Below are 23,197 nucleotides of genomic sequence, written 5' to 3'. Positions count from 1 at the left end.
TTGTGCATTATCTTTTGTGGTTAGCTCTGGCCCAGCTCCTGCCCCAAGGACTGTGGATGTGGGGGAGACATCCACATGCTGCAGGCCTGTTTTGTCCCCGGTGGAATCTGCTGATGAAGACTCCTCTGACCAAGAAGACATGAGTGACAGGGAGGAGGAGAGTGTGGCAGACAGCTCAGAAGGAGATCAATTATCTAGCTCCTCCTTGGATTCAGAACAAGAGTTAATGATACAGCCATGCATGCGGAGAGCGATGCATAGGCAACAACTGAGAGATTATTATCAAAGAAAATGAGGCCACCTGTGGTTGGGTGGGGCTGTGGTAATTAGTGAGGCTGCTATAAATAACAGCCTGTGGGTTTGGCCATTGTGGAGGATTATCTGATCGTTGTGTTTCATGACTGCTTTACTGACTTTGACCTTTTGTGTGCTGATTTTCCCCTAAACCAGAGCAAAGTGTGTTTCACTTTGTGAAAGAAGAAGGACTGTGAATTACCTCACAGCTGCAAGCTAAGTATCACAGAACTGATAAGGGACTTGTACAAATTACCAGCTTGTTTGGAGACCAGTGCTCTTTGCTATACCAAAAGAGGGCTTAGTTTAAGTGAATTTTCATTATAAAGAACATTGTTTTGAATTTTCAAACGTGTGTGTGTCTGAAATTTGTACCTGTGAATTTTTGGGAGGAGTCTACCAGAGAGCCCGACAGAACATTATCTTACATATATTGTTTTCAAATAATACAGAAAAACTATCCTTATTTAGTGTAGACACAGACAATAAATTGCTACTGATTTCATTGTTCCACACACTGTTGTCTTGATCTTCTGGATGTTTCAGTGCTGACATCTTTGCCTTTCTGACCTCTGCTATTCTTATCTCCTGTCCATCAGCTATCTCGACCCATCCATTCGACGACTTTCTAACCTGCAAAAAATTATTTTTATTATAACTCATATGATTTGATGCTCCTGAGTTGATCACCCAATGTTGTAGATCATCTTCCTCTGCATCATTTTCTCTGCACATCATCATCTTCTCAGGTTTCTTTTCTTCTTTTCTTCTATAGCTTCGGAAGTTTTCTTTATTGTTGGTATTCTGTTTCTCTGAACATTGTCCAATAAGATGTTTGTCAAACCCACATCTGAAGCATCTTTTCTTTTTCCCCTTTAATGCTTTATCCACATTATTCTCAGCTAATCTGGTGCTTCCACTGTCATCCCCTGCTGGTGTTTTAGTTCTTCTATCAATTTACTTGTCACATTTTCTACAGTTATCTGTTCATTTGGCAAGTTTTCAAGAATACTGACTATAGTTGAGTAGATATTTTTCACTGAACTTAGTATTACTGCAACTTGCTCCTCTTCATCTATTTGTGCAGTATTCTTTCTCAGCTCACACATAGTCTTTTCAATTTTGTCTATGAAAAGTCAGGACTCCGGTAGTTTAAACAGAACTGGTTTATTCATTACGAGGTAGAATACAAGCACTGGAACAGCGGTTTTCCGAATGAGGGCAACGGCTAATCCGTTGCCCTATTTATACTTTCTTAAAATGGCGGGCTTTCTTTAACTGACAACAATTTAACCTTCGCGGCTATTTTCTAAATAGCCGCGTCTTAACCAATCACAGAATTTCTGTGAATATTTTTTAAACGAACACAACACCCCTCCCTCTTTAGATGAGCTCATGATTACGTGTTAATCCACGTCACATAGTCCTGTAACCGGATTGGTGGCTTTACAGATCTCTGGGACCTGCGCAGTTCATTTTGCTGGGAGCTGCTTGCCTGGTCGGCCGGCTCTGTTGCTCCGCTAAGGCTAGTCTCTGACGGGCCTGGTTGCGATGATGCATTTTGATCTCCGCCAGCCGCCAGGGGCAACAGGCAGCCATCGCTGGAGTCTCGAAGTGGTTCTGGTAAGTCCTCTATTGGTTTTTCTATAGTAGGCAAAATGTCTGAGTTAGTTTTAATTCTTTTGCGTAGTTGATCGACATGCCGATGCCAACTGCGCCCATCTGTTAATATTATGATATATGTTTTAAACCCAGTTTTCTCTAATACGGTTCCTTCTTTCCATTTATCATTTGAATCATAGTCTTTAGCGTAAATTAAATCCCCAACGTTAAACTGTCTCTCGTTTTGTAATTTAACTTCTTTTTGGTCATTTTGGTAATTTGGGTGAATTCTGTCTAATTTAGAGCGGAGATTTCTGCCCATTAAAAGTTCTGCCGGGCTTTTGTTTGTGGACGCTGATGGCGTAATGTGCTGTATGGTTAGGAATTCATCGATTTGTTGTTGCCAATCTCGTAATGGTGCTTTGTTTAATGCTTCCTTTGTGGTTCTAACCATTTGTTCTGCTTGGGGAAAATGAGGTGGAGTGAGCACATGTTTTATGCCCTGGTCTGCAAGAAATAATTCCATTTGACGGGCTGTTAACTGGGGCCCGTTGTCAGAGATCAAAATGTCTGGGATGCCATGTGTGGCAAACATTTTCCTTAGTGCCTTTATGGTTGCGCTAGTAGTTGTAGATGCCATGAGTTCAATTTCCAGCCCTTTGGAGTATGCATCTACAACTAGTAAAAAGGATTGGGCCCTGATTGGTCCCGCAAAGTCAATATGTATTCTGGACCAGGGCCCTCTTGGTGTTGGCCACTCTGATGGTGTGGCTTTTGGTGGGTTGGGTCTTGTTCTCTGGCAGGGTGCACAACCACCAACCCATGATTCTATGTCCCTGTCCAACCCAGGCCACCATAAATGACTTCTGGCAATAGTTTTCATTTTGACTATTCCTGGGTGACCTATATGCAATAACTGCAATGCTTGCTTCTGTAAGGATTTTGGAATAACAACCCTGTCTCCCCATAATATACAATCTTTTAACACATTTAATTCAAGCTGTCTGTTCTTAAAGGGTTGAAATTGATTTGATTGCTGTTCATTTGGCCATCCTTTTAATATCCATTGTTTAATATATTTTAAAACTGGGTCTACTTGTGTCTGATTGGCTATTTCTGTCGCTGTTAATAAATTTTGTTTACTAGTTTCAATTAATAAAATGCTTGAGGCAGGGGCAGGATCACTGACCAATTCTGTTTGGGGGCACCTGCTTAATGCATCGGCATTCCCTATATCATTCCCCCCCTGTGGATTAAAGTATAATTGTAAGCGGCAAGGAAAATAGCCCATCGAGTCATGCGAGGGGAGAGAAAGGCGGGAGTTTGTTTGTTTCCCGCCAAAATGCCTAAAAGAGGTTTATGGTCTGTAATTAAAGTAAAGGAGCGACCACAGAGGTAGTAATGAAATCGTTTAACTCCAGCCACAAGGGCTAGCGCCTCTTTGTCGAGTTGGGAATAATTTCTTTCAGCTGAAGAGAGAGTTTTAGAGTAATAGGCTATTGGGGCTTCTGTGCCGTCTGGAAAATTATGGCTGAGGACAGCTCCTATGCCGAACGGTGAAGCGTCGCAAGTTAAGGATAAAGGCATAGCTACATTATATTGTACTAAAACACTGTTGGATGAAAGTAAATTTTTTACTGCGGTGAAAGCGGCTTGTTCTTTTGGTCCCCACGTCCAGGCAGAGTCTTTCTTTAGAAGGTTATGTAGCGGTTCTGCCACCGTCGCTTTCTGTTTAAGAAAGACGGAATAAAAGTTAAGGAGTCCTAGGAATGCTTGCAAATCCGTCTTATTTGAGGGGGTAGGAGCATTTCTTATAGCATCAACTTTGTCATTTGTGGGGTGAATTCCAAATCTATCTATTGTAAAGCCCAAGAATTCTACATTGGGAACTGCCCAGGAACATTTGTCTGCTTTTAAATGGAGTCCTGTTTCTTTAAATTTCGTTAAAACGCGCCTGATTCTATCCCACAATTCTGATTTAGATGTGGCTGATATTAATACATCGTCGAAATATGGGACGACCCCTGGGATATTATTTAAAATTCGTTCCATGAGACCTTGAAAGATGCCAGGGGCGGTAGAGACTCCAAACTGGAGCCGGGTGCATTTAAAGGCACCTCTGTGCGTTACAATTGTCTGGGCCTCAGAGGTGTTTTGATCAACGGGAAGCTGCTGATATGCCTGGGCCAGGTCCAACTTCGCAAAGATGGACCCATTTCCTAACGTGTGCAAGAGTTGTTGCACGACTGGGATTGGGTAGGCATTATGCTGTAAGGCTTTATTTATTGTGGCTTTATAATCTGCGCAAATTCTAATAGATCCATCCGGTTTAACGGGGGTTACGATAGGAGTTTCCCATTTAGCATGATCAGTGGGAATCAAGATGCCCTGAGCTATTAATTTGTCCAATTGTTCATCCACTTTAGGCAAAAGTGGGATGGGAATTCTGCGGGGCTTAAGACGGATGGGAGAAATGTTTGGGTCCAAATTAAATGAAATGGGGCTGCCTGTATATTTACCCAGTGTGCTAGAAAAAACTTCGGGAAATTCTTTCAATAAATCATTTGAGTCAAAAGAGTCACATACATTGTTAACCCCCGAAATTTCAATGCCTAGGGGTTGCAACCATCTCAGTCCCAATAATGTGTGTTTAGGACCGTCAACCACTATGAGAGGTAAAAACCCTTGAAACTTTTTAAAAGCAATTGGCACATTTAAACATCCTAAAACTGGAATCTTATGTCCCTGAAAATCACTCAAACCCGGTTCCCAAGGTTCTAAGTCAGTCTCTTTTACACGAGGTAAATATAATTTAAGTTTTCCCCAAGGCATTATGGAATGTCTGGAGCCGGTGTCCAATTCCATTTCGCAGGGACGGCTGTTGAGGAAAAGAGAAACAAATAGCTTGTTTTCCGCAGTGGGGAAATTGAAGTTTACAGAAGAAGGGCAGTTACCTCGTTGGTTTGAAGAGTGAGAGTTGTCAGCCGGGCGGGAAACGTTGCGTGAAAACGGCGGTCGTCGATTCCGTGGTGAGAAGTACGGTCGTTGGTTTTGCGGATTTGCCGGAGTTGGGTTGGAGGCGCGGCAGACTTCAGCGATGTGGCCGCGGCGCTGGCAACGGCGACAATAGGCGTCCTTGAAATGGCAGCGAAAACGTGGGTGATTTCCGTTGCAGCCGGCGCATCTGTCTGAACGGGGTGTCTCTTTGGCGTCGTGGTCGGAAGCTCTTCGGATTTGGAGGCAGGAGTCGTCTGGAGTGGGGTTTTCCAGGTGTTTCTCATCGGGAGAGCAGACGTGCCAAGTCGATTCATCGGGGATGTGATGAACGGTTGATGTTGCGCGTTTAATCTCGGCAACAGATGTTTCAGATACCTCGGAGGCTTTTGCTGCCTTAAGAATGTCTTGGAGGGAGGCATCCTCATCTACTAGATATTTCTTCTGTAGTGTGATGTTAGTTAGTCCGAAAATGAGGCGGTCAATCAACTGTTCCCCCGGATCCTTGTATTTGCATTTCGGAAGGAGTGCACGGAGGCGAGTAATGAAATCGTTGGTAGATTCTCTGTCCGCTTGCCGCATTTGTGCGAATTGGTGGCGGTATACGCGGACAGGAGTTGTCGGCTGGTAATGTGCGGCGAGTTTTGCTTGTAGAGCTGACCATGCGATGGTTTCCAGAGTGTCTGGGTCAACGAGCGTAGAGGCTAAGCTGTAGACTTCTGTGCCGCAATAAGCGAGGAATATAGCTTTCTTCCTCTCATCGTCGGCGTCATGTAGATTGCTCACTTTGAGGAAAAATGTGAATTTGGACATGTACGAGGTCCAAGCCTCTGTTTCGGAGTTGAATACTGGCGGTGGTGGAGCCATGGCCGAGTTCATGGCTGCGTTCGCGGGAGTTCGACCTCGTCGTCGCCACTGAAAAGTCAGGACTCCGGTAGTTTAAACAGAACTGGTTTATTCATTACGAGGTAGAATACAAGCACTGGAACAGCGGTTTTCCGAATGAGGGCAACGGCTAATCCGTTGCCCTATTTATACTTTCTTAAAATGGCGGGCTTTCTTTAACTGACAACAATTTAACCTTCGCGGCTATTTTCTAAATAGCCGCGTCTTAACCAATCACAGAATTTCTGTGAATATTTTTTAAACGAACACAACAGTCTAGGTGATTTATCATGCTTGTGCCAGGTTTCATCTTCATTTGATACAACATTCTCCTCAGAAAAAAGCCTCTTGCTTACTGATGGCCTTGCAAATAAATTTTCAAGTATTTTCCAAATTAATTTAGCTGTTGGTAGATCTTGAATTCTGAACAACATTGAATCTTCTATATTCATAACCAGCAGCAATTTAGCTCTGGTGTTTTCTCTATTGTATTGCCTTCTGGCTTCACATTCTTGTTGATCTTACTCAATAAGATACCATAAATCTTCAGACTCCAATAATAACTTCACTTTTATACACCATGAACTGTAATTTTCTCCATTCCATTTGCTGATTAGTGACTTTTGTGTCATATCCTCAGCCATTTTGATAAATCTTCAGAGAAAAATTGCACTTTTAATACTGTGCCTTTAATTTTTCTCCTCACACTGGCAACGGTCATAGAAATTCCAGCTACTGCAGTTAATACCACCAACTGCCGCAGCCTTCAACTGTCTTCTCCACAGAAATTTTTCTTTCTTCTTTTTTATTATTAAACTTTAATAAAGCACATTCTGGGTATCTGGTTATCTGGACTCGTAACCCATTATGTTGGATTTCTATGTTATTTAAGGTTTTAAGTTATCTTCTTCACTTCATCCTGCAGAGTCTATTCATAGCAGAACCGTGCTACAGTGTATATTTGAATACATGATACAATGACTCCAATATAAATCTTATGCTTTTATTTCTTTTATCATTGAACTGCTTTCATATTTACACAAATAAGCAACTTGACAGTTTAACTATATTTCTCTATACATCTACTCTCTATGATGCAGATTCATCAACAGTCAGCATGAGAATCCCCATGCCAGTATGCAAATTAGCTCTCTCTCAACATTCTATCCCTTTTTCCATGCTATATGCTAACAATGTTCCCATTATTCCTTCACTTTGTATATGTTTTAAGAAAGGGCAGAACACATTTCACTAAATGTATAGAATATTAGCATATTAACAAAATCAAAAAGTCCAAGTTCTTTTTTTAGATCCCAAACCATGTATAATTTTTATTTCCATGGTTTCTATGCTATAACTCTATCTCCATTGTTTTATATTTTTTGCCTTCCTGTTTCTTTTGTTTGCCTTTTAAAATTGTGCTTGTTTATCAATTTTATTTTTGTTCCTCTTTTTAGATAGTCCCATGATGGTAGCATAGTTCCCTCTAAGCTGAGCAGTGAGCAATCGCTCACTTAAAAATCATCATCAACTCAGAGTTTTCCAAACCTGCCCAGAAGCCGAGAGGGAAAGAGTGAGAGGGAAGGAGAGAGAGAGGAAGAGAGAGAAACAGATAGAAAAAAGAGAGGAAGGAAAAGAAAAAGAAAAAGAATGGGAGTAAGGAAGAGAGAAAGAAAATCAAAATCTAGTTTGAAACTAGCTCAACTATTTAAGTGGCATTTTGATATTGATAGAGTTGCCCTATTATGAGCTCACTGTTATAGACACACAGTACAGTATTTTATTTTGAAATTTTATGACGCAAAATAGGGTGGTTTTTTTATTTATTTGTTTGTTTGTTTGTTTGTTTGTTCGTTCGTTCGTTCATTCGTTCATTCGTTCGTTCGTTCATTCGTTCGTTCGTTCGTTCGTTCGTTCGTTCATTCGTTCATTCGTTCATTCGTTCATTCGTTCATTCGTTCATTCGTTCATTCGTTCGTTCGTTCGTTTGTTCGTTCGTTCGTTCATTCATTCATTCATTCATTCATTCATTCATTCATTCATTTATTTATTTATTTATTTATTTATTTATTTATTATTTCTGTGCCGCCCAGTCCCGAAGGGACTGCCGCTCAGACACTATACTTTTCAGCCCACCCCCCCAAAAAATTAGAGGGAACACTGTACTTGGTAGCATAGTTCCCTCTAAGCTGAGCAGTGAGCAATCGCTCACTTAAAAATCATCATCAACTCAGAGTTTTTCAAACTTGCCCAGAAGCCGAGAGGGAAAGAGTGAGAGGGAAGGAGAGAGAGAGGAAGAGAGAGAAACAGATAGAAAAAAGAGAGGAAAGAAAAGAGAAAGAAAAAGAATGGGAGTAAGGAAGAGAGAAAGAAAATCAAAATCTAGTTTGAAACTAGCTCAACTATTTAAGTGGCATTTTGATATTGATAGAATTGCCCTATTATGAGCTCACTGTTATAGATACACAGTACAGTATTTTATTTTAAAATTCTCTGAGGTAAAACAGGGTGGGTTTTTTATTTGTTTGTTTGTTTGTTTATTTATTATTTCTGTGCCGCCCAGTCCCAAAGGGACTGCCGCTGAGACACTATACTTTTCCGCCCACCCCCCAAAAAAATTAGAGGGAACACTGCTTGGTAGGGCATTTGAAAATCTTTGGGGAGGAAGGAAGAGAGAAAAAGAGAGAGAAAGAAAGGGAGGGAAAGAGAAATAGAGAGAAAGGGAGGGGGAGGAAGAGGAAGAGAGAGAGAAAGAAAGAGAGAGAGAAGGAGGAAGGGAGAGAGCAACATTTAGTTTGAAACTACGAGTTTGTCAACCAAAGCTTCAGTCCTGCGTATTCTGGTGAAATTAAGTGACAAGATCTGGATTGCAAAAAATCCAAATGACCGGTGGAAACTTAAGCCCTTTGCAATGATTGTGTGGATTTTTGCAATCCAGGCAGACTTGTTGGTTTACCTTAACAGAGTTAGTGTGCAACAGAAATAAAATAAGATTGATCCTCTTAGCTTTTTTAAAAATATAAATGTTTGCAATGTTTGCAATATAAAGAAAAAATCCCCAGTTTGAATTGATACTGACAAAACAAGTCCACATCTTATCATAGATAAGCTATTACTACATTGGCCAGATTCATCCTTGGTTTTATGGCTGCAATTTTTAAACTTCCCAGTACCAAGTCCTAAATTCTGGTTTCTTCTGAATGCTTTTACCATGCTTCTTTTTAGATTTCCAAGTAATTTTCTATTTCTAATTGTTCTGTACCTCTTTCAATATTTTAAAAATCTAACATTTAACTGAAATGCAAAGATGCCTCAGAAAGCTTTTACAGAGGCTTTTACAATTTAGACCAATTTTTAATCATGAAACCCACCCCCACCCCCCACCCCATCAATGGTGTCCCTCTTTACCAATTATAACTGGTCACTTTACTATAATACCTTGTAGAACTGTATCAGCATTTTCTTGGGAAGTCTGAATTTTCTGGGTTGATGCAGAAAAAATATTTGTCATCATCCTATTTTGATGATTTTTTTGATGTTAAGTGTCCATTTCAAGTCCTGCAAGATTATAAAATCAAGAAACTTGAAGGTTTCTACTGTTGATACTGTGTTGTCTAGTATTGTAGAAGGTGATAGAACAGGAGAGATTCTCCTAAAATCTACTATTATTTGTACAGTTTTAAGTGGGTTCAGTTAAAGATTGTTCTGGCTGCACCACAAGGCCAGTTTTTAAAGTTCTCATCTGTCTGCACACTTCAGTACTTTAACAGAGAGATTCTTTTGAGATACTCATTGATATATAGAGAAAAGAGTAATGGAGAGAGTACACAGCCCTGGAGGCAAGGGGATATATCTGAGTCTAGCATCTATGTGATATAATTAAGTACTCCTACATTACATATAGATTTTGGAGGTGCAAATTTGGATGAATTTCTCAGCTTACTATTGAATAGGGTAAGGAGGTGGGGGGGGACAGATAACTGTGTTAGAAGCTTTTAAAATTCTAACTTGATTCATATTGTTTAGTCGATGTCTGTTTTAGGTGGTTTTGCTTGTTTACATTTTGTAACCTATTAAATCTTAATAGCTATAACCACCGTTCCCCATAAACTGCGCACATGTGTGTGCGCCCCCCAAAATACCCCACGCGCACCCTTTTCCATGGGCGTGCGCTCCCTATCCCCCTACCAGCCCGCAGGGGGCCAGGGAGGTGCGGCAGTAGGAGGAAACGGAGCCGCAGCCGCCCCTGTCTCCCCACGGTGCCTCCGGCCAAACGCACCCCTGGCTTCTCGGCCCTGCCCCCTGCCCGCCCGATCTGCCCCCTCTCCTCCTCCACCGCCTCCTGCCTTGGGGCACGACTTCTCTCTCTTTCTCTCTCCCCCTCTTGCGGCGGTGGCGGCTGCGGCTTCTCCTTGGGATGAAAGCGCTGCCAGCCAGGGGGCTGCGAGAGAGGGCTTTCTCCGCGGGCTTCGGGAATGCCCGCCCTGCCCTTCTCGCAGCCCCTTCACTGGGAGTGCTTTCATCCCGGACTTCCAGCAAGGGGGCTGCAGTAGAGGCAGGGCAGGCATTCCTGAAGCGCTCGGAGAAAGCACTCTCACAGCCCCCTCGCTGTCGGTGCCTCCGTTCCGGAAGAAAGCAATAGAGAGAGAGAAAGAAAACAAGAGAGAAAAAGAGAGAGAGCTAGCAAGAGAGAGAAGAGAAAGCAAGCAAGAGAGATAGAAAGAAAGAAAGAGTGAGAGAGAGAGAAAGCAATAGAGAGAGAGAAAGAGAGAGGGGGGAGAGAAATGACTCTTGATTTAAAGCATATGGTAAAAAGCACCCAAATAATAACAGAGAAAAAAACCCCCAGCCTTTTGTGTTTGTGTGTGTGTGTGTGTGATTGAACTCTTGAACCATTTCCAATAGCTCACCTCTAATTGGAAATGGTTCAAGAGTTCACACCCACACACACCCACACACAAGGGGGGAGGAGACAGGGATGGAAAAAGAGAAGATAATAATAGTAATAGATTTTGGTTTTGTTTTATTATTAATTTCTTTTAATAAAAAAAGAAGGGAATTTTTTTCTTATTTATTTATTTATTTATTTATTTTTCTATGCCGCCCAGTCCCAAAGGGACTGTCGCTCAGACACTATACTTTTCCGCCCACACCGAAAAAAAATTAGAGGGAACATTGGTCCCATCTATTGGCTCCTAGAAATTAAGTCTTGGTCATTTAAAGCAAAGGACAAGTTTAATTCTCTAATTTTATGATTAATCAATTGTTTCCTCAGCTATAAATAGTTAAGACTATGTTTTGATTACTTCTTCTATAATACCTATTGACTATTGGAGTATCAGCTTGGTCCTCTTTTAAACTTTCAGTAGACAGAAATTAAATTTAATATTGTGTGTGAATTAAACTTTAGAATTAGTGAATTTAGAATTATCAGTCTCTTTATAGGATTAAGAAATCTCTAAATGGTCATTGAACCAGTTCATCCAAAATACCAGCAAATGTTTTATTTTCTGTATATTCTTTTCTTAAATACTGATTGGCCTTTATCCATTTCACAATCAATGTCACATTTTGTATTGTACTTAAAAATAATATTATCAGCAATATTGATGATTGTTTAATTTGTCACCAAATACATGCCTCCTTGCCTGGAGGCTGTTAGAGTCTGGATGGGTGTCAACGGGCTCAAACTCAACCCTGACAAGATGGAGTGGAAGTAGGTTTTGCCTCCCAAGGACAATTCCATCTGTCCATCCATTACCCTGGGGTGGGGAATTATTGACCTCCTCAGAGAGGGTCCGCAACTTGGGCATCCTCCTTGATCCACAGCTAACATTAGAATATCACCTTTCAGCTATGGCGAAGAGGGCATTTGCCAAGGTTCGCCTGGTGCACCAGTTGCGGCCCTATTTGGACAGGGAGTCTCTGCTCACAGTCACTCATGCCCTCATCACCTCGAGGTTCAACTACTGCAACACTCTCTACATGGAGCTACCTCTGAAGAGTGTTCGGAAACTTCAGATCATGTAGAATGCAGCTGCGTGAGCAATCATGGGCCTTCCTAAATATGCCCATGTCTAATCAACACTCCACAGCTTGCACTGGGTGCTGATTAGTTTCCGGACACAATTCAAAGTGTTGGTAGTGACCTATAAAGCCCTACATGGCATCAGACCAGAATACCTCCGGGACTGTTTTCTGCCGCACAAATCCCAGTGGCTGATTAGGTCCCATAGAGTTGGCCTTCTCCAGTCCCGTTGACTAAACAATGTTGTCCGATGGAATCTAGGGGAAGAGCCTTCTCTGTGGTGGCCCCAGCCTTCTGGAATCAACTCCCCCCAAAGATTCGCATTGCCCCCACCCTCCTTGCCTTCTACAAGATGTTGAAGACCCATTTATGTCACCAGGCATGGGGGGACTAATCCCCCTTCTGACTTGTAGCATTTGAGTGTGGTGTGATTGTGTAGCATTGATTGTCTTTAGTAATAATGGGTTTTAACTTGTTTTTCTTAATAGTAGATTTGTATTGTATTGTATTGTTATTGCTGTTGTGAGCCGCAATGAGTCCTCGGAGAGGGGCGGCATACAAATCTAATAAATTATTATTATTATTATTATTATTATTATTATTATTATTATTATTATTAGATGCTGATTCTCTCTTGTCAAACCTAACTTATAAGAATTGCAGCTTTTTCAATTGTTATTAATGTAGTTTGCTAATTCCTTTTTTGTGGATAATTTTTAATCTTCTCAATTTACACAATAACTTTGACTTTCTCAAATAGTTCCCTGTTCAAGTATTAGCCTAGGTCAACTTTATCTGTTTGTGAGATTAACCAAGATATTGACAAGTTCTAGGGCCCTTTGATCATACATTGTAGTCTCTTGTGAATATAATTTGCACATACAATTTAGATCTTCAATTAAATTGCTGGCCATCCAATCCAGTGTCTTTTTATTTACAAATTGCATCCTGGACTTGCTTGAAGCATCTGCCTGTCTGTCTGTCTCTTCTCTTCCCCCCTCTCTTCTCCCTATCCCAGATGCTTATCTCTTTTTTTGGCATTTAATTTTTTTTCAACAATCCATACATTAATCCACATACCTGTAGATGTTACAATATTGCCATAATCCCAGATGCTTATCATCATGGCTATAAAATCAATTTTATCTTTTCTATAACAATCATTCATTCATTCATTCATTCATTCATTCATTCAATTTTTTATGCCTCCCTTCTCCTTAGACTCAGGGTGGCTTACAACATGTTAGCAATAGCACTTTTTATCAGAGCCACCCTATTACCCCCACAATCCAGGTCCTCATTTTACCCACCTCAGAAGGATGGAAGGCTGAGTCAACCTTGAGCTGGTGATGAGATTTGAACTGCTGACCTAGAGATCTACAGTCAGCTTCAGTTTTTATTTTTATTTCATTTTATTTATTTTATTTTTATTTTTAATTACATTTTTAGATTTCACTTGAGTTCCAGGCTCCCACTTATTTTAATTAAGACCTTTAAATTATGATGTAATGATATCAAGATTTTAAAATAATAATAAATAATTAAGTCCAGTATTTATTTATTTATTCATTATTTGGATTTGTATGCCGCCCCTCTCCGAAGACTCGGGGCGGCTCACAGCAAGTAGTACAAATCATAAATAATCCAATCAGTTAAAATATTTAAAGCTTTAAAAAAAACCATATACTAACAGACACACACACAAGCATACCATGTATAAATTAAACATGCCTAGGGGGAGATGATTAAATTCCCCCATGCCTGACGGCAAAGGTGGGTTTTGAGGAGCTTACGGAAGGCAGGAAGAGTAGGGGCAGTTCTAATCTCCGGGGGGAGTTGGTTCCAGAGAGCCGGTGCCGCCACAGAGAAGGCTCTTCCCCTGGGGCCCGCCAACCGACATTGTTTAGTTGACAGGACCCGGAGAAGGCCCGCTCTGTGGGACCTAATCGGTCGCTGGGATTCGTGCGGCAGGAGGCGGTCTCGGAGATATTCTGGCCCAATGCCATGAGTATCTGTATGAGTACCTTATTACTGATATTAATATAAAGTTTATCTCCTCTATCACTTTCATTTCTATTGAATCCATTCATTTCTTTCAATATTGCAGGGAATGATTCCTTTATCAGTTTTTGAGATTAAAACTTCTGTTCTTAATTTCTGTCTCTTGGATATTGTTTAATATCTTTCATGAAGAAAGGGGGATTTCCTTGAGCAATTTCTTCAGGAAGGATCCTTCTCAGATTGTATTGCTCTTAAAATAAATGAACAGAAACAAGAAGGGATTTTTCATCCCCTCTTACTCTGGAATTTGCCTGCATAATAAATTGTTCAGTTTGCTCCAGCAAAGAGTGATTTAGCTATGAAATTAATATTTATATTAATATTAATAGAGATCTAGAGCCAGTTTACTGTAGTGGTTAGGGTATCAGACTAGAAACTAGCTAGAGACAAAGAGATTAATCTTGCCTTAGGCACAAAGCCAACTGGGTGACTTTGGATCAGTCACTCTTAGTCCTAGGAAGCAGATGAAGGTAAATGACTTCAAAATCATGCCAAGAAAACTTCATGAATTTGTCCAACTACCAGGTGTCAAACCCAAAGGGAGGGAGAGGGAGAGGAAAAGAGGGGAGAGGGGGGAAGGAAAGGGAGAAGGAGAAAGAGAGAGAGGAAGAGAGAGAGGAAGAGGAAAACATTGAGAAGGATGGAGAGAGGGAGAGGACAGGGAGGGGGGAAAAGAGGGGAAAAGAGAGAGGAAGGTAGAGAGACAAAGGCTTTCAATCTAATATAATGTGCATTTACTTTTCTATTTATAAAGTTCCAGGTGAGTAATAAATTTGAGAAACAACAGATAGAAGAATAAGATATATAATAGGGATACAGGAATAGAATTTTAGTTAGGATAGAAATGAAATCCTGGCTGAGCTGCACTGAAATTAACATTGGAACACAAAGAATTCATTGAATCCCTTAATATATAAGAAATCAGAGCTTAAATATTGTAAAAAATAACATAGTTCCAGCTGAAGATGAGTTCAGTAGAAAATGTGATTAGAAATGTTATGGTTGGCTATGGGCCAGCTCCTGCTCCGAGGACTGTGGATGTTGGTTTGGGAGAATCCTCAAGTTCTTAGAGACTGGTTTTACTGCCAACAGCTTCGGACAGTAAAGATTCTGTGTCAAGGGCAGACTCTGGGAATGAAGCAGGATCAGATGGTGAGGTAGATGCAGGCAGCCCATTAGCTAATGACCCCATTAGTGGGTAATCAGACTCAGAGGAAGAGAGATTAATAGATGCTTGCAGGCGCAGGTTTATGACGAGAAGGGAACAACTGCACAAGTATCATAAGAGAGTATCACAAGGGAGGACACCTATGGCTGGGGCAATTAAGCTAATGGGGCTGCTGGTAAATTGCCAGCGTTGCTGAGAACGTGTGTGGGAGATTATCCGTTTGGATAAGGATGTCGTGCTTGAACTTTGTTTCTGATTATTCACATACTCTTGGAGAGATTTCACAGTTAAGTAAAAACTTGTGGAGTGACTAAAAGAGGTTTTGGCTGTAACGTTTTTCACAGCTGCTCCTATCTGCTTTGGTTTGTTTTATTCTCACAGCTGGCAAAGTCTAATATCTGTGTTTGAGCTCATTTGCTCAGTTTAAAGTGCGTGTTCACCATATTTTTCTTTGATAAACTGTTCTGCATCAGTGTGTGTGTGTTTGAATTTACATTCCTGACTTCACTGGGACTCGTAATGTGAGCCCGGCATGACAAGAAATATGTGTATTCGTAGTCCCCAGATACTGTTTTTATTCAGTGGCATTTTGGTTAAAGAAAAAATCTTAGCATCATTAAGGTTTAAAACCTCACTTATTTAAGAATTAGATAATGAAATAATGCCAGTAGATTTTATACTCTCCCCCCCCCACACACAAATGACTTAACAATAAGTCATCACATTATTCTGCCATGGCTTAATGGTTTAGATCAATTGATATTCATTAAACCATAGCAAATCAGGGATTCAGTGAGAAAAGCTATAAATATTACAAAGATTAAAAATTCTTAGAGTATTTATTTTTTTATTTTTTTATTAGATTTATATTGCTTCCTATTCACATATGGCGATTCAAGGTGGCTTACAAGAATATAAAAACACCATGTAAAGAACAATAAAACTAATAAAAGAGAGAATCATATATAATAAAATAATAAAATAAATCTCTTTGGAAGCCATCAAAATATTTGATAAAGTGTTTTTTTTAATCTTTAGAAAAACAATAACATATAAACAAGATGTGAGGAATACATTTATTCATGCATTGCCTCAATTATACTGGTGAAATTTTGTAAAAATAAAGGTTGATGGATTTCTAACTGATGCTAGAAAGGAATTTCATTTTCTTCTACTTTTCTTTTGCAATATATTTAATATGATATTTTCAAATTCACAATATTAACGCTAAAGGTAAGTAGAAGACTGTTTTATAAAAATAATTCTATTTGTTTTCATTTATGAAATCAGTTCATTCTTTCTATAACACCATCTAAGTAATAAAAAATTGGGTGAAACATGAGACCTTTGTAAACTTTATTCTTTATATAGGAAAAATTAAGAACAAACTGAGTAAATCTATCTATTTAATTAATTAGTGATCAAATTTACAAAAATATAAGCAAATACTTTTATTAATATTTTGTAACATGAATGATTAAAATAAGATCAGATGTAAAAAGAAGAAAGTAGAAAATGACTGAATGAATATTTTACCAGAATTGGAGTGTTGGTTTTAGGTACCTCCCATTAATATCTCAGAAAGTGAAATTATTAGGCTATGGACATTTAATAAATACAAATTTCAAGTCACAGACTTTTTAGATACCACCTACCCCCTGCAAATGGCCCTGGATCCCAATAAAATATGCTTAAATACACAAGGCACTGGTGAAAGAGAAAAGGTTGACTGATTACAAGCCAACAAGTTTGAAATAACTCTTAGTAACCATATAGCTAGATCTTCCCCATGATGATCTATCACCGTCAAGTGATATATCAGGACATTTTCCCCCTTTGTGGCGCTAGGGTGGGCAAGACGGAGTGGCTGTGGGTCTTGCCTCCCAAGGACAATTCCATCTGTCCGTCCATTACCCTGGGGGGAGAAACATTGACCCCCTCAGAGAGGGTTCGCAACTTGGGCGTCCTCCTCGATCCACAGCTCACATTAGAGAAACATCTTTCAGCTGTGGCGAGGGGGGCGTTTGCCCAGGTTCGCCTGGTGCATCAGTTGCGACCCTATTTGGACCGGGAGTCACTGCTCACAGTCACTCATGCCCTCATCACCTCGAGGCTCGACTACTGTAACACTCTCTACATGGGGCTACCTTTGAAAAGTGTTTGGAAACTTCAGATCGTGCAGAATGCAGCTGCGAGAGCAATCATGGGCTTTCCCAAATATGCCCATGTCACACCAACACTCCGCAGTCTGCATTGGTTGCCGATCAATTTCCGGTCACAATTCAAAGTGTTGGTTATGACCTATAAAGCCCTTCATGGCACCGGACCAGATTATCTCAGGAACCGCCTTCTGCCGCACGAATCCCAGCGACCAGTGAGGTCCCACAGAGTGGGTCTTCTCCGGGTCCCGTCAACGAAACAATGCCACTTGGCGGGACCCAGGAGAAGAACCTTCTCTGTGGCGGCCCCGGCCCTCTGGAACCAACTCCCCCCAGAGATTAGAATTGCCCCTACTCTCCTTGCCTTTCGTAAGCTACTCAAAACCCACCTCTGCCGCCAGGCATGGGGGAATTAAGACTTCTTCTCCCCCTAGGCTGATACAACTGTATGTATGGTATGTTTGTACGTATGCTGGTTTTATATATTAAGGGGTTTTAAGTTAGTTTTTTAGTATTGGATTTTTTACTGTACATTGTTCATGATTGTTGTTAGCCGCCCCGAGTTTTCGGAGAGGGGCGGCATATAAATCCAATAAAATGAAATGAAATGAAATGAATGACGTATCTAACCCATAGGCCAGTTTGATACGCCTCAATTTTATCCCTAACCTGGGAACAAAATTGCCTATCCATTAGGCAACAACTGGTAGATATATAAGCCTCCTATATAAAATATGAACTTGTTGCTGTTCTGACTCAGGGGTAGAATCTGCCTTTATGCTATAAAAATGCCCATAATACACCCCATGGTGATCAGGCTTCCTAATAACTGTAATTGCCATTATGACCAGGAAGCTTTTATTTTTCTCTTGGGTGGCCTCTAAATTTTTATTAACACCTAATTCAAACAGCTGTTGGAATCTATTCAGTTCTTCTCTTGTACTATTCATTGTTAAGTCCTAATTGTTTTAGCATTTAAACAGAAAAAAAGAGTTGAAAGGGAACTTGGAGGCCTTCTAGTCAAACTTCCTACTCAAACAGGAAAACCTATCCCAATGATGGTGAACCTTTTTTGGTTTGTGTGCCAAAAAGGGTGTGCCCAAGTGCTAGCACACACACATATGCCCGTACCCATTCCCTCCCCCACACATATGCGCAACCCCACACTCCCTATGCATCCACACAATCCTCCTGCCCTGAGCAAGCACAAAGGCCTCACTGAAGCCTGGGATGGTGAAAAAAATGGCCAAACGGGCAAACTGAAAGTTCAGAAAAATGGACTTTTGGTTTGCCTGTTGTGCTGTTTTTCCTGAAGCTGGGGAGCATGAAAAACAGTACCCTGGGCAAACCGAAAGTCTGTTTTTCTGAACTTCTGGTTTCACCATTGGGCCACTTTTCACACTTTGGGGTTTCAGGAAGCTTTCCTGAAGGCTCCTGAGAGTGAAAAACAGCACAACGGGCAAACTGGAAGTCCGTTTTCCCAAACTTCCGGGTTGGCCATTGGGCCATTTTTTGCACTCCGAGGCTTCAGGGAAGCTTCCTAGAAGCTACCAGAGGGCAAAATGGCCTCCACAAGGGCAAAAATCAGCTGTCTACACAGGCATGCGCACTGGAGCTGACATAGGGCAATGCCTCACGTGCACTCCGATATGGCTCCGCGTGCCATCTGTGGTACATGTGCCATAGTTTCGCCATCACTGCCTTATACCAAATTCTTGTAAATTGAAAAAAAACCCTTTTATTGTATAAACATCTTTTTGTTGTGTTTGATCATAGAATGTAAATAATTTTGGCTAGTCATCCATATGGGTGAATAAGCTGATGAGCAAACTGTAAAGTATGAATTTATTATTTTGTTTGGAGGCAATGTTCAGTTTTTTTTAAAATTGGAACATAATTTTCAACAATTCAGAAATAATTCAATTATTTAAAATATTTGCAGCCTTACACTATAAGGCTCCTTGGATAATGTTTGAATGTCCATATCATGTATGTTCCAAATGTTTTTTTAAAAAATCCTGAATGTTGAAAAACTGAACAGTTCTAGGCTTCATTAACAGAGGGATAGAAGCAAGATGATGCAAAGTGTTAATACCAGTTTATAATGCCTTGGTGAGGCCACACTTGGAATACTGCATTCAGTTCTGGTCATCACGATGGATGTTGAGACTCTACAAAGAGTGCAGAGAAGAGCAATAAAGACGATTAGGGGATTGGAGGCTAAAACATATAAAGAATGGTTGCAGGAACTGGGTATGTCTAGTTTAATGGCAAGAAGGACCAGGGGAGATATGATAGCAGTGTTCCAATATCTCAGGGGTTGCCACAAAGAAGAAGGAGTCAACCCAGTGATGGGCTCCTATGGGTACGGTCAGGCATGCAGTACCGGTAGCAAAATTTGCAGCTCCACCCAAGAGCACCCAATTTGCACTGAAAGATGTTGAAACAAAATGCATAAGCCATGCCAAAGTGTGGTAGTAAAACTTTTGGTAGCCCATCACTGAGTCAACCTATTCTCCAAAGTACCTGAGAGTACAACAAGAAGCAATGGGTGGAAAATAAACAAGGAGAGAAGTAACTTAGAACTAAGGAGAATTTTCCTTAGCTAGAACAATTAACCAGTGGAATGGCTTTTCAATTGTTATTAATTAAGTTGTGAATGCCCCAACACTAGAAGTTTTTAAGAGGATGTTAAATAACCATTTGTCTGAAGTAGTGTAGATTTTCCTGTCTAAGCAGGGGGTTGGACAAGAAGACCTCCAAGGTCACTTCCAGCTCTGCTGCTGCTGTTGCTGCTGCTGCTGTTGCTGCTGCTGCTGTTGTTGTTATTATTATTATTATTATTATTATTATTATTATTATTAGTGTGTGTAACATAATTTTACTGATAATGAAAAGCAAAGGAGTATAGTATAGATCTATTTCTACTAGTGTAGATCTATTTCAAGCTATTTTGCTCTCATCAGCTAGCCATACCGTTCGACAGAAAAGAAACCCAAACACGCACATGCACGCACACACACACACACACACAAAAAATCTTGTCCTGTCCTGTCTTGTCCTGTCCTATCCTATCCTATCTTATCTATATTTAAACTTTACATTCTACTGATAAAGACATAAAGGGAGATTACCATATTTTTGGTGTATAAGATGCACCTTGATTTTAGAGGAGGACAACAAGGAAAAAAGCATTCTGAATCAAATGGTGTAGTATTATATTGTTTAACAAAATACCAGTATAGCAGAATACTTGTTACAAACTTGTACACATGTTACAAACTTCAAACTTGACAGCTTCAAGACTTGTGGACTTCAATTCCCAGAAATCCTCCGCCAGTCATGCTAGCTCAGAAATGGCAGTTGAAGTCCATAAGCCTTAAACATGCCAGGTTTGAAGACCTTTGCACTCCTAACCTTTAACTCAGGTGTCTTCAAACGTGACAGCTTTAAGACTTGTGGACTTCAACTCCCAGAATTCCTCCACCAATCATACCAGACTCGGCTCTCCTCCTGGTTCTCTCCCCACCCATACCCACCCACCCCACAGTTCAGATTCATACCCCCTTCTGCTCTAGCTGGACTTAGAGCTGGCATTGCTCTGCAATTGCATGACAGCTTCAGGCTCTGAAGACATAGCAGCTGCGAGTGGGAAGCCAAGCCCAGCTGAAGAAAATCTGAGAAAGGCTGTGCACCTGGGATCAGCTGGAGTGTGAGTTCGGCTGGGGACGGCTAACTTTCCACCAGGTTCTTTTCTTTTACAGAGAGAGGGAGACAAAAGGGGGTGGGCAAATAACCAGCTCCTCTAGAGAAAGAAATGTGTATCTCCCATCAATTGCAGTGTACAGGTTGCATACAAAAAAATGGAAACACTTGACTTTTTGGCATCATAATGTTTGAACATGTTCAAATCAATCGAAACTTGACATATTTTAATGTTTTTTTAAAAAAATTCTGTTATTTGATATATTTTTTAAAACTACATTTTTTAAACAGAAATTTAAGGAAGTTGGTTATAACCTTGTAGAAATGGCAGACCTCTCAGACTTTCAAAGAAGCCAAATTGTTGGTGCTCGAATGGCAGGCGCTAGTGTAACAGAAAGTGCCTGTATGTTTGGCGTTTCAAGAGGTAATGTCTCAAAAGTAATGACTGCTTTTGAAAGAGAAGGGAAAACATCCTCAGCCAAGCACAGGTCTGGTCGAAAATCAAAGTTGTCTGAGAGAGACCGTCGGACTCTAAAGTGAATTGTTAGAGTGGACCGCAAGACCACAGCTCCCAAAATCACTGCAGAACTCAATACAGAACCCATTTTCCACTAAAAACTTTGGGGTGGAAATAGTACTTCTCCATAACATTCCTGGGCAACTATGGGCGTAGCTCCTTGCTGAACCAGGTGAAGGTACCAATGCCTTCACCAGGTATCTGGCCATGCCTTAGCGTGTGGGAGGGCTCACTGTCCAATCACCGTCTAGTTATTAGGTTAGGTGAGTCCCAAGGGCATCCCCTCTTCAATTGTCCTGGCCGCATGGTACTTTGAATTCCTGATGAGAGGCTGCCAGGAAAGGTGATGATCTTTGAAAGATGCTCAAAGGAGAACACACAGTTTCTATCACTGACCATATCTTCAGCACCACCTTCTGCCATACAAATCCCAGTGGCCGGTTAGGTCCCACAGAGTTCGCCTTCTCTGGGTCCCGTCAACAAAACAATGTTGTCTATTGGGACCCAGGGGAGGAGCCTTCTCTGTGGTGGCCCCAACCCTCTGGAATCAACACCCTCCAGAGATTAGGATAGTCCCCACCCTCATTGCCTTTCGTAAACTCCTTAAAACCCACCTCTGTCGTCAGGCATGGGAAAATTGATTCCCCATGGCAGTTTCTGTTTTATGTATGGTTTGTATGAGATGTATGATTGTTTTTTATATTAAGGGTTTTAAACTGTTTTAATTATTGGATTTGTACTGTTTTTGTTGTTGTGAGCCACCCCGAGTCTTCGGAGAGGGGCGGCATCCAAATGTAAATAATAACAATAACAGTGACAGTGACAGTGACAATGACAATAACAATAACAATAACAATAACAATAATTTCTGCTGTTAACTTGCCAAGGAGGGGGATCAGATCTCTATCTTGACCTCCTGACTCCCTCCTCAACCTGCACCAGGAAAAATGCCAGAAAAATGGCATTCCCCTTGTCTGAGAGGTGAACACCATCAGCTTCGTAGAGCCCGGGAGTGTCATATCTAATTCAGGGGTACTACAATGCCACCCAACTCTTGTAGTCTTGCATCTTTCTAGCCTTGTCAACAGCCCTTAGGGAGAAGGCATTCCACCATACTATCCTCAGAAGGATTTCAGACCAGATTAAATGTGTGTCTGGCCAAACAGCACAGAGAGCCTGAAGGTCCTTGCGGGTTTGCCAAATCAATGGCAAGCCGCTCAAAACACCCAGGTCATTGCCGCCTAAGTGCAAGACCAACCACTTGGGCGCTACCACAGGGTGGTGCTTGCCCAAGAGCAAAGGGAGGAACTCCTCCCATCGAAGGCCTCTCCATCCTAGCCAGACCACATTGATCCAACGGCCTAGTGATAGCTGTGTTCCAGTGGCTGACTTTGCTGCACTCCGTCTGGCCTCTCCCCTTGTGGCATGTCTGGAAGGTAGAAAATAAGGTTAGCCTTCTCCGGTATTAAGGTCACCCTGTGCTGGTGTTCCTGATCTTCTGACCTCCAATGGCCAATGGTCCTGATCCTGTTGTCCTCAAATCCAGAGGTGGTTGCTGTGGTTGCGGTGCCAATCTGAAATGAATGTGTCCCATATTGTCTTGGGTCATTCCCTATTTCCCTAAGGGCTTTTGCTGTCACCGCCCAAAACAGTGGTGAGTGGGGACCCATCTTCAAGGCAGAAAAGGTACCCCCTACCACTGCCTCTAACAGAACAAAAGTTCTATAAAGCTGCCACAGGGCAGACTTTCTAGTTCAAAGTGGGGGCTAAACAAAACCTTGACC

This window comes from Erythrolamprus reginae, chromosome 5 (genome assembly GCF_031021105.1).
Source record: "Erythrolamprus reginae isolate rEryReg1 chromosome 5, rEryReg1.hap1, whole genome shotgun sequence".
Lineage (NCBI taxonomy): Eukaryota > Metazoa > Chordata > Lepidosauria > Squamata > Dipsadidae > Erythrolamprus > Erythrolamprus reginae.
This window is presented reverse-complemented; position numbering follows the sequence as displayed.